Genomic DNA, 12,714 nt, shown 5'->3' on the forward strand with positions numbered 1-12,714 from the left:
CATGGGCAGAATTTAGCCAACCTCTCCACCAGGGACCCAGTTCTAACAAAGTTCTCTCCTTCCCCTTTAAAAGTTCATAAGACAAGCCTTCATAGTCCACAATTCTCTCTACATTTAGCATTTTTCAAATTCTCAACAAAATAGCCCATAAAGCTCTGCTTACAGCGCGGCAAGGCTTCTCTAGAACAAAGTACCAAGTCATTCCACATTTCTCTTACAAGAACATTACAAAAGACCGAAACCCACATGGACAGACTCACCACAGTGACAGCCCCACTTCTTGGTACCAGTTTTCCTGTTGTAGTTACTTTTGTGTTGCTGGAACAAACATCTGACCATAAGCAGCTTATGGGAGGAAAGGATTTCAGGCTTACAGGATCCAGGGGGAGCTTCATTATGCTGGAAGAAACAGTTCCATTTCCATATATCAGTAGCAGAGAGACGCCACCAACAGTCAGCAAGCACCAATAGCCAAGGCTCAAACTGCTTTCTACACACCTCGTAGGGCTGGACTACAGATCTACCCCCAGTGACACCTCCTCCAACAAGACTGCTGGAGACTCAAGTGGTAAGCTCAATATTAATCAAAAATACCTCAGGTCATGGGGGCATACATTCACATTGAAACCACCCCATATATACAGTTTACAAAGTTGTTGTTAATAAGAAATCATTGTACACAGGAAATTGGTTCTTGCTCCTCTGTTAAGTGAAGGGTGTGTTTACATACTAAACTGTGCATTCAAACTAGCAAACAAATGGGTGTGATTTGAATGAATGCATATACACATATTAATTAGAATGAGATTTGGTGAATCATTTACTTCATTTCAGCTACTGCTATTTCAAGTGGACGTCTGTCTTCTTGTGTTTAGTTGAGGGTTCCCCGCTCCATTGTAGTGCTGGGCTTTTGCACCTCTCTCTAATGTCCTTCTGCCTTGGTGGCATGAACATGTGATTTTTGATTCACGCAACATCACATATTAATGGTGATAACAAGTAATGGATCAAATCTTGACTTCAGACTTTTCAGACAATGAAAATTAGTTTTGTTGTTGTGCTTTTCATGGTAATTGGTCATCTGTCCCTTCTTTTGCTAAGATCTATTTGTCACCAAACTCATTTTTTTTTGAAAATGATTTTCTGATAAGAGGACTAAGACTTTTCACTATAATGGCTTTTATTTAAAGCCACCTTAAAAGATAAGACTCTAAAATAAACAAGATTCTGTGAAAATTTACTGGTAGCAAATGGTTTTCCAAGCTTATTAGTAGCCTTTCCCAGATGACCAAATCTCTAAGAGAATGTTTCCTTAGTGTGCATTTCTTCCCTGATCCCATGAAATGGCTAACAAATGCCCATGGTCTTTCCTAAAAGAGAGGATTGAAATATGCATGTGTAAAACTCTGCATTTTCTAGTATTGCCTCTTTAATCTCCTGGTTGAGTGAGTCCTTGCTTATTCTTTGGCTACAGGGAAATATGCCTGGGTATCTGAGAAGACAGTAAAGGTTTAGGATACCTACCAGAGCCAGGAAGGATGAAACTTTTCAGGGTAGTTGTCCTACTGGTCTTTTGTAAATTCAAAACAGGGAAGCAAGGAAGTTAGTCACTTTCAGAGCCTCTTTAAAATATGCATGTATCTCTCTCTCTCTCTCTCTCTCTCTCTCTCCCTGTAACTTTTATCAGAACTGCAGACAGAGGAAACCCAACTTGTGTTCAAAAGACTTCATTTGGCAAGTGTGATTCAACCCAACCTCACTCCTTCCCAGTCAGTGACAGCTGAAATGTAGGGCCAATTCTTTTCACTTCTCCAAATCTAAGCTAGACCTCACTTGCTGTATCAACCACTGGTCAGGCCTCTCCTTCACTGTTCATTCTATCTACTCAAGTAAACAAACCCAAAACTCAGACTAAAGGACCTATAGAATAGATTGTGCCCTTTTGTGTGAGGCTATTTTACTGATCATTTTAATACTTGAATATTTTACACATCACCAACTGCCATCTGTGGAAATGTTCTGTTTTGCTTGCTGTTAGACACAGGCTCAGAGCTATGGCATACATCTTTTATTACCATTGACTTCACAGTGCAGCTAGCTACTTAGGTGTCTGGCTTTTTATTGTTCACATTCATGCTCTTTTATTCTCAGCTGTCTGTCTAGTGCTTGGTTTGATTTGAGACATCTGAGAGCATGATGAGGCCAATGAGGGTGAGACAGTGAAGAGTCCTAATGTCACCTAGACTATAAGCCCATAGCTTCTTCAAAGAGAGGAAAGACAAGGGTGAAATATTTTTAACATCTTTTGGCATCTGTACTGAATGAGGATAAATGGCCAGAGCAATGCCATGGTCACTATTCTTGAGAATGTGTTTGGAGATTCTAGCAAAAGAGTGCAGCTTCTCATATACTCTTGACCAAAGACCTGTCCTCCTCTATTCTGGGAAAAACGTCCTCTTCTACCAAGAAGCACGTGGAGCAGTGAGGGAGGAAGGGAGCACCACCCAGCCAGCCACACAATTGGAATCGACCCTGATGATCAATGGGGTGACAGATGTCTCAGCCAGATCATCCTCACACCCACCAGCGACTGTTCTTAGACACAACAACCTACTCATGCCAGCAGAGAAGTATTCAAGAGGCCCATCAATCAATTACCAAATCCGTTCACCGTCCCCATAACCATGACTTATGACAGTTGAGATCCAAGCCCCAGGAACGAAGTTTCTTCCAGACAGTAGTTTGAATGACACCCCATTCCTGTGATGACTCATGGTAACCCTGGGTTTTCAAATAAGCTAGAACTCGGGAAACAGAAACACAAGGGACTGCCCACTCCAAAGTCCTGACTTAGCGCCCTTCCAGGTAAAGATAGTGGGGTGGTGTTTAGTCCCTGCGAAGCCTGAGGACCCATGTTCTACTCTCCAAATCCCACGAAAGCCAGATGCACACAGGTGAGGCAAGTGCAAGGTTGTACATGCGTGCTAGGTGGTAGCATCTGGAGTTCGATTTCAGTGACTGAGGCCCTGGCTTGCCAGTTCTCTCTCTTTGTCTCTCTCTGTCTGTCTAAAATAAATAAATAAATAATGTCATTTGAAAAAAAAATATATATCACAACATACAGAAAAGAATCTTTAGAAGAAGAGGTACGAGAAAAACCAGATAAGGAAGTGGGAAGAACATGACAGTCCCTTCAATTTGACAAAGATATTGCTGGGATGGAATATGTCATCCAAAAGACACACACACACACACACACACACACACACACACACACACAGATTTTTCAAGTGGAAAAGGGTTTAACTATATTTGATTGAATTGATAGTTTATGAACTAAAACCACTTATTAATTATTTCTTGTAGTTTAAAGATGAGTCCAGTCATAGAATTAATTAAAAGGAAGCATAAAAGTTTTTTTTTTTCTTTTATAAAGTGCTAGTAGAGAAATCTCTTCTTTACTTGTTAAAAACCAACACTCGGGCTGGAGAGATGACTTAGTGGTTAAGCGCTTGCCTGTGAAGCCTAAGGACCCCGGTTCGAGGCTCGGTTCCCCAGGTCCCACGTTAGCCAGATGCACAAGGGGGCGCATGCGTCTGGAGTTCGTTTGCAGAGGCTGGAAGCCCTGGCGCGCCCATTCTCTCTCTCTCCCTCTATCTCTCTTTCTCTCTGTGTCTGTCGCTCTCAAATAAATAAATTAAAAAAAAAAAACAAAAAAAAAAAACCAACACTCAGAGCTGGGTGTGGTGGCACACGTGTTTAATCCCAGCACTTGGGAGGCAGAGGTAGGAGGATCACTGTGAGTTCAAGGCCACCCTGAGACTACATAGAGAATTCCAGGTCAGCCTGAGCTAAAGTGAGACCCTACCTCAAAAAACCAAAAACAACAACAACAACAAAAAAACCCCCACATTGGTAAGTTCACCTGAGCATATAGACATGTTTATACATGATGTATTGGGGAGGCTACAAGTGCTGACCCAAAGTGGAGTATCCTAGCCACAAGAGATTAGGAAAGGGATGGGGAGGGGATAGATGGAAGTTGTATATTACATACCAGAATACAGTTAGACAGGAGGATAAATTCTCATGTTGTACAGAGCCACAGGATGACTGTAGTTAATAGCAATTTACTGTCTTTTTATTTAAAGCAAAGAACTACTAGGAGTTTGATGTTTTTGACACAAAAATGATATATCCTTAAAGAAATAGAAATGCTGTGATTCCTGATTTGTGTACACATACTAAGTGAGTGCATTACACTGTATAAATACATGTAATTAATTAATGTCAGTAAAGTAATTAAACATAAGCAAAATGTCTACACAACAAAATACGTAAATGAAAAAGTTGGGGAAAATATTTATCAAAGGCAACAAAAGTCACATAATTTCATAACATATAAAGGTTTTAATAAATAAGGAAAGGAACATCAACCAAAACAGAACATAAGAAGAAAACATTTGTTTTTAAAAATAATTTTATTTATTTACTTTCAAACAGAGATATAGAAGAGAGACAGAGAGAATGGGCACACAAGGACCTTCAGCCACTGCTGGACTTTAGATGCATGCGCCACTTTGGGCATCTGGCCCTACTTGGGTACTGGGGAATCAAGCTCAGGTTACCAGGCTCTGCAGGCAAGCACCTTATCTGCTAAGCCATCTCTCCAACCCCAAAACATCTGTTTTTAACCATAATTCTTCAAACAGAGATGTTCATTCATGGTTCTATTTCTACTTGGGTGCAAAACTAAGATTAAAAAGCTGTTGATTGCAGAATATGGGAGAATATATAGATAGATAGATGTACTATAGTGGCATATGGGATATGTGTATATCCCATATTTATATTTACTAAATACATATATACTTTTTATAATATAATTGCAGCAGACAGATTCAGGTTCTCTGAGATGACCAAGCACAGTTATGGAGGAAGGGATTTATTGAAGCTTACAGATCCAGGGGAAGTTCCATAATGGCAGAAGAAGCTGGCCTGCTTTCACAGGACCAAGGAGAGAGAGAGAGAGACAGAGAGAGAGGGAAGTACAAGCCAAAAAGCCAAAGCACACTTCAGGAAATCCAGCAAGGCATACTTTGCATATCTTTAGATTGAAATCTAAAATCTACCACCACACCTTAAGATCCACCCAGTGACACTGCCTCCAGCCAGGTAGCTGCAGATGCAAACTACAAACAAATAGAAAAACTGAATATATTTGGGGCCATCTGTTCAAACTTCCACAATAATATAAACCATATATATATATATGCATATATATAAACCATATATATATATATATATATATATATATATATATATATATATATATGCATGTATATGTGTGTGTAAACACACACACACACACACACACACACACACATTTGGTTATTAAACACCAGGGCTTATGCATACCTAGAAAGCTTTCTTCTACTGATTTTTATCCAAGCAAGGTCAGTTTTATTTTTTGACATATTGTTTTACTTTTATCCCAGGTTGGCCTGGAACTCATTATATAGCCGAGGCTGGACTTAAACTTAACCTCTCAAGTGCTGAGGCTATCAGAATGAACTACCCTATGTGGTTTGTGCTAAATGTATTTTATTTATTTATTTATTTATGTTTTTAAATTTTTTGTTTATTTTTATTTATTTGAGAGTGACAGAGAAAGAGGGAGAGAGAGAGGGAGAGAGAGAGAGAGGGAGAGAGAATGGGCCCGCGCCTCCAGCCACTGCAAACAAACTCCAGATGCGTGTGCCCACCTGTGCATCTGGCTAATGTGGGTCCTGGGGAATCGAGCCTCAAACCGGGGTCCTTAGGCTTCACAGGCAAGTGCTTAACTGCTAAGCCATCTCTCCAGCCCATGTATTTTTTTTTTTTTTATGAGTTCTCATCTACAACCATTGCTTCATCTTTACTACTGTCCCAGGGCTCAGCCACTATTTAATCTGTCCACACCTACTATCAGGAATACAGCCAATAAATTCAACCATGTGGAGGAGCCAAGGACCCATAAGGTCTGCTCCTCTTTGTCAGAGTCTTCCACTTGCATAGGAGATGTACCTGCTAGCCTAGGAGGTGTGCTGACTCTCGGGAACTAGCATGTAGGGGCTGGAGGCTGGTGGTGGACCTTGAGGCAAGAGACTGTATGGAAGCTGGGAAAACAGGTAGACACTTTCCCCAAGCCTCTGGAGGCAGGGGCTTCTGGCTTCCGCAGTTTTCTGCTAAACTGTTAGAACACATACGGGTATTTGATAGCTTGGGTGAAACTTATAGCTTTCTCATTATTCTGCACTGTCCTTCCCTCCGCAGGAAGGAAGCTGGTGCATACTATTGTCCACCTCACAGTAAGGAAATGGGGCTTAGAACAGTGTGACAGGACATCCAAATAGAAATGTCAGAAGTCTTAGTACCTAGTCCTCTTAGCAAAGCCTCTGCGGGCTGGGGGTGTTAGGAAGGCAATGTGAATTGTGCTGATCCTAAAGACCCCTCCTCTCCCAACTCCTTTAGTTCTAGTGTATGACTCTTGATTATGAAGGGGACTGGTTTATAATTTAAGTAGAAATAAGTAAAAATACATATTTACATATTCCCTTTGGTATAAAATAACTTTTATGCTTATTAAATAGTATTTTTGTTTAGTGTTCTCTATTTAGCTATGAAGTCTATAAGATTTATAACATTTCAGGAGCCCTACACTGTAAGAAAAACACTAATATCATTGCAATAGATCTTCATGATTTTCTCTTTATTTATAATTAATAAATGCTAAATATAGTAATCTGATAAAGGTTTTAAATTATTATACCTGGGTACGGTGGTACATGTCTCTAATCCTAGCACTCAGGAGGCTATGGCAAGGAAATCATAAATCCAAGGGCAGCCTATAGAAAGACCCTGCCTCAACACAATCCCCATAAAAACCCAAAGAGTTTAAAAAATATTTATTTATTTGCATATATATGCATATTATATATTATATTATACATGTTACACACACATACACACACACACACTTATATATATACATATATATATATATATAGAGAGAGAGAGAGAGAGAAAGAGAGAATGAGAGAGAGAGAGAGAGAAAGAGAGAGAAAGAGAGAGAGAGAGAGAGAGAGAGAGAGAGAGAGAGAGAAAGAGAAAGAGAGCGAGAGAGAGAGAATGAAAAAATAACAATAGGCATGCCAGGGCCTAGGGCTACTGCAACTGAACTCCAGATTCTCATATCACTTTGCACATCTGGCTTTACGTGGGCAGTGGGGGAAGGAACCCCAGCCACCAGGCTTTGCAAGCCAGTGCCATTAACCAACCAAACAATTTTTAAAACATTTAAAAATATCTTGATGGAAAATTTTCACAAAGTACTTAGAAATTATAATTCCGTAGTAGAACTATGAATAACAGTAAATGTTGAGAAGACTACACTATAAGATGACTGAACAATAGTGTGAAATGAGAAACTAATGTAACTTAATTGTGCTAAAAGGAAAATAAATTGTGTTTTGTGCGACCCATCATTACATAAATACAGTCATTTATTTTGCCCCAAAATATAATTTCATAGAAGTGAGTTTTGAAACTTCATTGGAATGACTACAGTTTGTTACATATTATGATGTATTTATTTGTGATTTGAGACATCCATTTACATTTCAAAAGCTCTTTGAATCTAGAATAAATTACCCCAAGGTTATATAACATGATTTTCTTCTGAGTTTTCTGCTGCTATAATTTGTGCATGCAACTGTTCAGGGTTGCTATAAATTATAAAGTTTATCTTTAAAAAAAATAGTTAATTTATCTTTGATAACTTGATGTTGTCATTACAAGGCATTTTGATCCCATTCCTCTTAATTACCCTCTCTTTTCCCTTCGGCTTTCCCCTTTTCCCATTATATCCACATCCTACTTCTATGCCTTGTTTATTCCACTGATTTAAATTAGGGTCATTTGCATGATCATAGGTGGGAGGTAATTTAGTGGAGAATGGGAGATTCCCTAGTGGTGACACTCCTAAAGGACATGACTTCCCCTCTCCCAGCAATCACCAGTTTCCACTATTGCCTCTGGGAGGCATAGGGTCTCTAGGACCCTCCCTCCAGCTCCATCATGTGCAGGAAACCCCACCTGCTGTGAGTCTGGGCATGCGTACATGCGTGCACACTGTGTGTGGGGTGAACAGGGCCAGCTCGCTCTCTCTGAATGCAAGAGCTACCTGAACTAAGATTTAACTGGAAGATTTTGAGAGTGGTGAGAGATAGTCCGGGCAGGACCATGGGAGATCTTACACTGATTGAGGCACTAAGAATTCTTACCAATGCTATGGAGGAGGTAAAAGTGTCCCACGTGACAAGACCAACTTGAAGGGAGATGGGTCAGGGAGGTAGCTTCTAACACTTCTAACACACCCCTTCTCTCCAAGGACACCCCAACTCCCATTTCAAAGGCCGGGAAAATAGAGTCTATGGTCTTTCTATTACTGGGTTAATAGCAAGGTTTCCCAAAAGTGTGTTGATGACACTACCAAGAATTATCACAAGCAGGGGCTAGAGAGTTGGCTTAGAGGTTAAGGTACTTGCTTGCAAAGAGTTAAGGACCCAGGTTCGATTCCCCAGGACCCATGTTAGCCAGACGCACAAGGGGGCACATGCATCTGGAGTTCATTTGCAGTGGCTGGTGGCCCTGCTGTGCCCATTTTCTCTCTTTATCTGACCCCCCTCAAATAATTTGAAATAAACAAACAATATTTAAAAGAAACTATGAACCTGTTTGAACTGCATGAATGAAAAAGAAAAATAGTTTGTTAATTCTCTGCCCGTTGCAGGGAAAACCTGTTGGTGCTGTGTAGTGCGTGCGTGTTCAGTAGAGAGACTGCACCTTACAAACGTGCAGGCTCACCCAGGCAAGCTTGCACCGTGTCAGCAGCAGCCCCCGGGGAGGGAAGGGCAGGAAGGAAAGAAGACGGAGTCAGTTATTTCAAGCAATTTTAGTTTCTAGTGGTTTCTGAGTAAGACATATCAGAGAGTATAGTGCTTTGTAATCCAGCAAGCTATATTATGAAATAAGTAAACTGCTTTATTGGCACATTGCTTAGAAAACTAAAAAATTAAAAAGAAAAAAAAAAACAGCCAAGAATAGTCCAGCATGTAATTCTAGGGAGATGTGGAGACTAGCTTAATGACCAGAGGTTTATTCTAAATCCTATCTGGAAAATTCTACAGTGCTCAGAAACACTTTCAGTGTTAGAAAATGTTCGACTCAAAACTCAGAACCATGTCATCTTTTGACTCACTTATTCTCACAAGTCTTGCTGACATTTTACCAGCAGTGGGACGTGCAACCTCTCCTATCTCGTGTGGCACGGTGGTCATATTTCTGCCTGGAAGCATGCATGACTCCTGGCCCAGCTCCGTGAGCCCTTTAAGGCATTGCCTTAAATGTAGCTCCCAGTAAGATTCTTCCTAATACTGAGTCTTGGTGACAGGTTTTAATATTGGCAAGGAACAAAAGAACATCATTAGCATCTGTGATTAGGAATTTCCATTCCAGCCCAGTGTGGTGGCATATGCCTTTAATCCAGCACTTCAGAGGCAGATGTAGGAGGATCACTGTGAGTTTGAGGCCATCTTGAGACTTCAGTTAATTCCAGGTCAGCCTGGACTAGAGCAAGACCCTACCTCGAAAAACCAAACCAAAACAAAACAAAAAAACAAAAAACCCAAACTTCCATCATATTCAAAATTTGACTTATTTTTTAAAATTATAGAAAAATCTTTCTTAAGATATAAATCATTTGAAAGCTGACATTTTATGCATTCCTTGATTTCTTTCTAAGAAAGCTCTTTTGTATAAAAATGATTGTGATAGATCCTTCTTGCAATCTGTTCTTTATAGATCTTTTGTTAGCACTCAATTGTTAAGTAAATCTCATCTTTACTTCCGCTGCTTGCTTGGAGTGTTATCTACTTTTCTTTAATCTAATCCGACTGCATGTGATTGGACTTGGAGAAGCTCAGAGACGGAGCTGGGATTTTTCCCCTACTTTTAACTTTCTACACTTCCTCTGCCTCATTTTAATAGGGAGACCAAGAATCTGGCTATCCATCCTTGCATTTGCTATGACCCCAAACATGCTGAGATTCAGAAAGCCCTTTGGTCTGTGGGTCACTGCTCACCAGAGATCATTTTGTCTTCTCAGTAACCCACCCTTTTATAGCAATGATTCTCCACCGACTTACACCTGAGAGATTCACCAGGGTTAGCATGAGGAGTTAGTTTAATACCAAAACAATTATACTTTGGGAGGTGGACATTGCAAATTGCTTAAGGATCCATCATCAAGAACTTTGACTGCAATAGACTCTTGGAAACTAATGGAGACAAAGACCCTGCAACACCAGCACATAAAACACCTGTCTCGCCTCAAAGGGAATAAAGTTAATTTATTCTGACCCAAGAATTCTGTTGTCCCAAATACCGTGTATTGGTGCGGAAAAAGTCATATAAACTTTTATAGTCAGAGAAGAAAAGTCATACTTAGTTATCTTCAAATACATGGCTGAGAACATCAGATAGGTGGGTTATAACAAAGCAGAGAAAACTCCATTCTAGATTTTTTGGGTGCTTTTTTTTTTTTTTCCTTGGCTTTTGGGCTGGTGGAAAATGAGTAGTGTGTTATTGCTTCCCAAAGATCTTACCTGATAGCTAAAGGGTGCTGGGTCAGGCACAGAGGTGGGCAATGATTGGCTGTTAAGAGGACTGAAGATCACACATGGTAGTTAGGCTCTGGAGAGGGAGCATTCCAACATTCCACAATCACAAAGTTCTAGTCAGTCATTTGACCTTGTAGAATGTTTAACATATACCTTTTAAAATTTATTTATTTATTTATTTATTTATTTTCAAGCAGAGAGATTGAGAGAAGACAGAATGGGTGCATCAGGGCCCTCCAGCCACCGCAAATGGCCTCTAGACTCATGTGCCACTTTATGCATCTGGCTCTACATGGGTACTGGGGAATCCAACCTGGCTTTGCAGGCAAGCACCTTAACTGCCGAGCCCTAGCATATACTTTATTTTCTCTTGATCCTTTAGCTCATAACAGTATATGCACACAGGAGTACTGTAAGGTATAGATAATGATGCACAGGTAACTTCTGAGTGGGGTTAGAACTCTCATGACATGAGCTCTTGTCTCAAGTGCTTGTCCATGGAAGTAAAGAATTTATAAAGGAGAGTGAGAGAAGGGTAAATATGGGATTTGTTTTAAGGAGTTGAGGTAAGAGGAAAGGCCAAAATATATTCCCTTCCTTCCCACGTTGGGAAGGGAGAGAGGAAGCCGGGAAAATCTCCCTCACATAGGGAAACATCTCTCTCTGGGGAAGGGTCTCTCACCCGTGGCTCCCCAGGTCCATTCATATGAATCAGGTATTCTACTAGGATGAGCCTCACCACCAGGCTCAGGTGTGTAGGGAGGAACCTCCTTGGATGGTAGGCTCAGGAGAAACACTGACTCAGGAAGGCCTTCCCTGGGGCTAAGCTGTGAATTTAAGCTTTGACTGTTGCTGAGGAAGGATGAGGAAGGCAATCCCTGCTTTCAGCCACCTTGGATGAGACAGGATGAGAGGAGTTCTCCCCTGGTCATGTTCAGGCCAGTTCCTAGGTAAACTACCTATTAGAGAAATCTGTCTTGCTCCTAATCCACATCAATAGAGGGCTCAAACATCAAGACAATAGTGTCTGCTAGTATTTCTGCTACAAATGCCTGACAAATTCTTTTAATCTGTGAGCTTCCCTACCCCCTCCCCATCCATAGCCTTTCTGACCATACAGTCTGTTTGTTTAAAAGCACTGGTACATTTGGTCTCCTTTGAACCACTGGAGAAACTGCTCATACAGGGAAATATTTCTGTATTTTGGACATATCCTTTATATTTAGAATAATAATGCACACTGATAAGTGCATAAGGATCGTAGCTGACATGAAATAAATTTAATATTATTTAAAATTTATTAGAACATATTGGTACGTTGTAAAATGAAAAGAAACCACCACAGCGAGGAAGAATTGAATAGCTAACTGAAGGGCCACCAAAAAGACATGTACAGGCATGTTTGCTGATTATTCAAGGCCCCTTTGTCCTCAGTGGTAGGTGATGAATGTGCATTTCCCAGAATATTACTGATCAGGCTGCAAGAACTACGAGAGAAACTTCATTTAAACTGAATATTTTTTTTTTTTCAGTTATATAAGGACTTTTAATCCCAAAACCAGGAAGGTACAATTTAACAGGTTAGGAGAACTTCATTATAGAGAACAGTGAGAAAAATTAACAGGCAGACACAAATGGTTTTACATAAGAGATAGTGATGAGATTATGGACCCAAAAATATTTGAATAGCTTTAAATACTTCTTAAAGTCAGTTACAGAAATAACCCTATGAACAAAATGTAATTTATTTATAAAATTTCTTACTTAAATCAGAAACCAAAACCAAGGATCCACAAATCAAGAAAGAATTCAGACTCCACTAACAATTTAGACAGAGGAATACCCAGGAAAGCTCATGATTATTTGGCTAGAAAGATCCTTCTGGATCCTCAGATAACACAAGGACATTTAACCAAAGAGGTCTCTACAGACAGCACAGTGATACTTATGGGCTCAGCTGACTCACGTGCCTGCAGTGCTGCTCCCTGTCTGC

At 40.2% G+C, this 12,714-nt stretch overlaps 1 protein-coding gene across 1 annotated transcript in view; it reads left to right on the plus strand.

The window, feature by feature from the left end:
* Nucleotides 1-12,714, plus strand: part of LOC101612525 (nesprin-1-like) — a 183,927-nt gene that overhangs the window by 39,024 nt on the left and 132,189 nt on the right. The gene's annotated exons all lie outside the window — the stretch shown is intronic.

Source organism: Jaculus jaculus, chromosome 9 (genome assembly GCF_020740685.1).
Source record: "Jaculus jaculus isolate mJacJac1 chromosome 9, mJacJac1.mat.Y.cur, whole genome shotgun sequence".
Taxonomy (NCBI): domain Eukaryota; kingdom Metazoa; phylum Chordata; class Mammalia; order Rodentia; family Dipodidae; genus Jaculus; species Jaculus jaculus.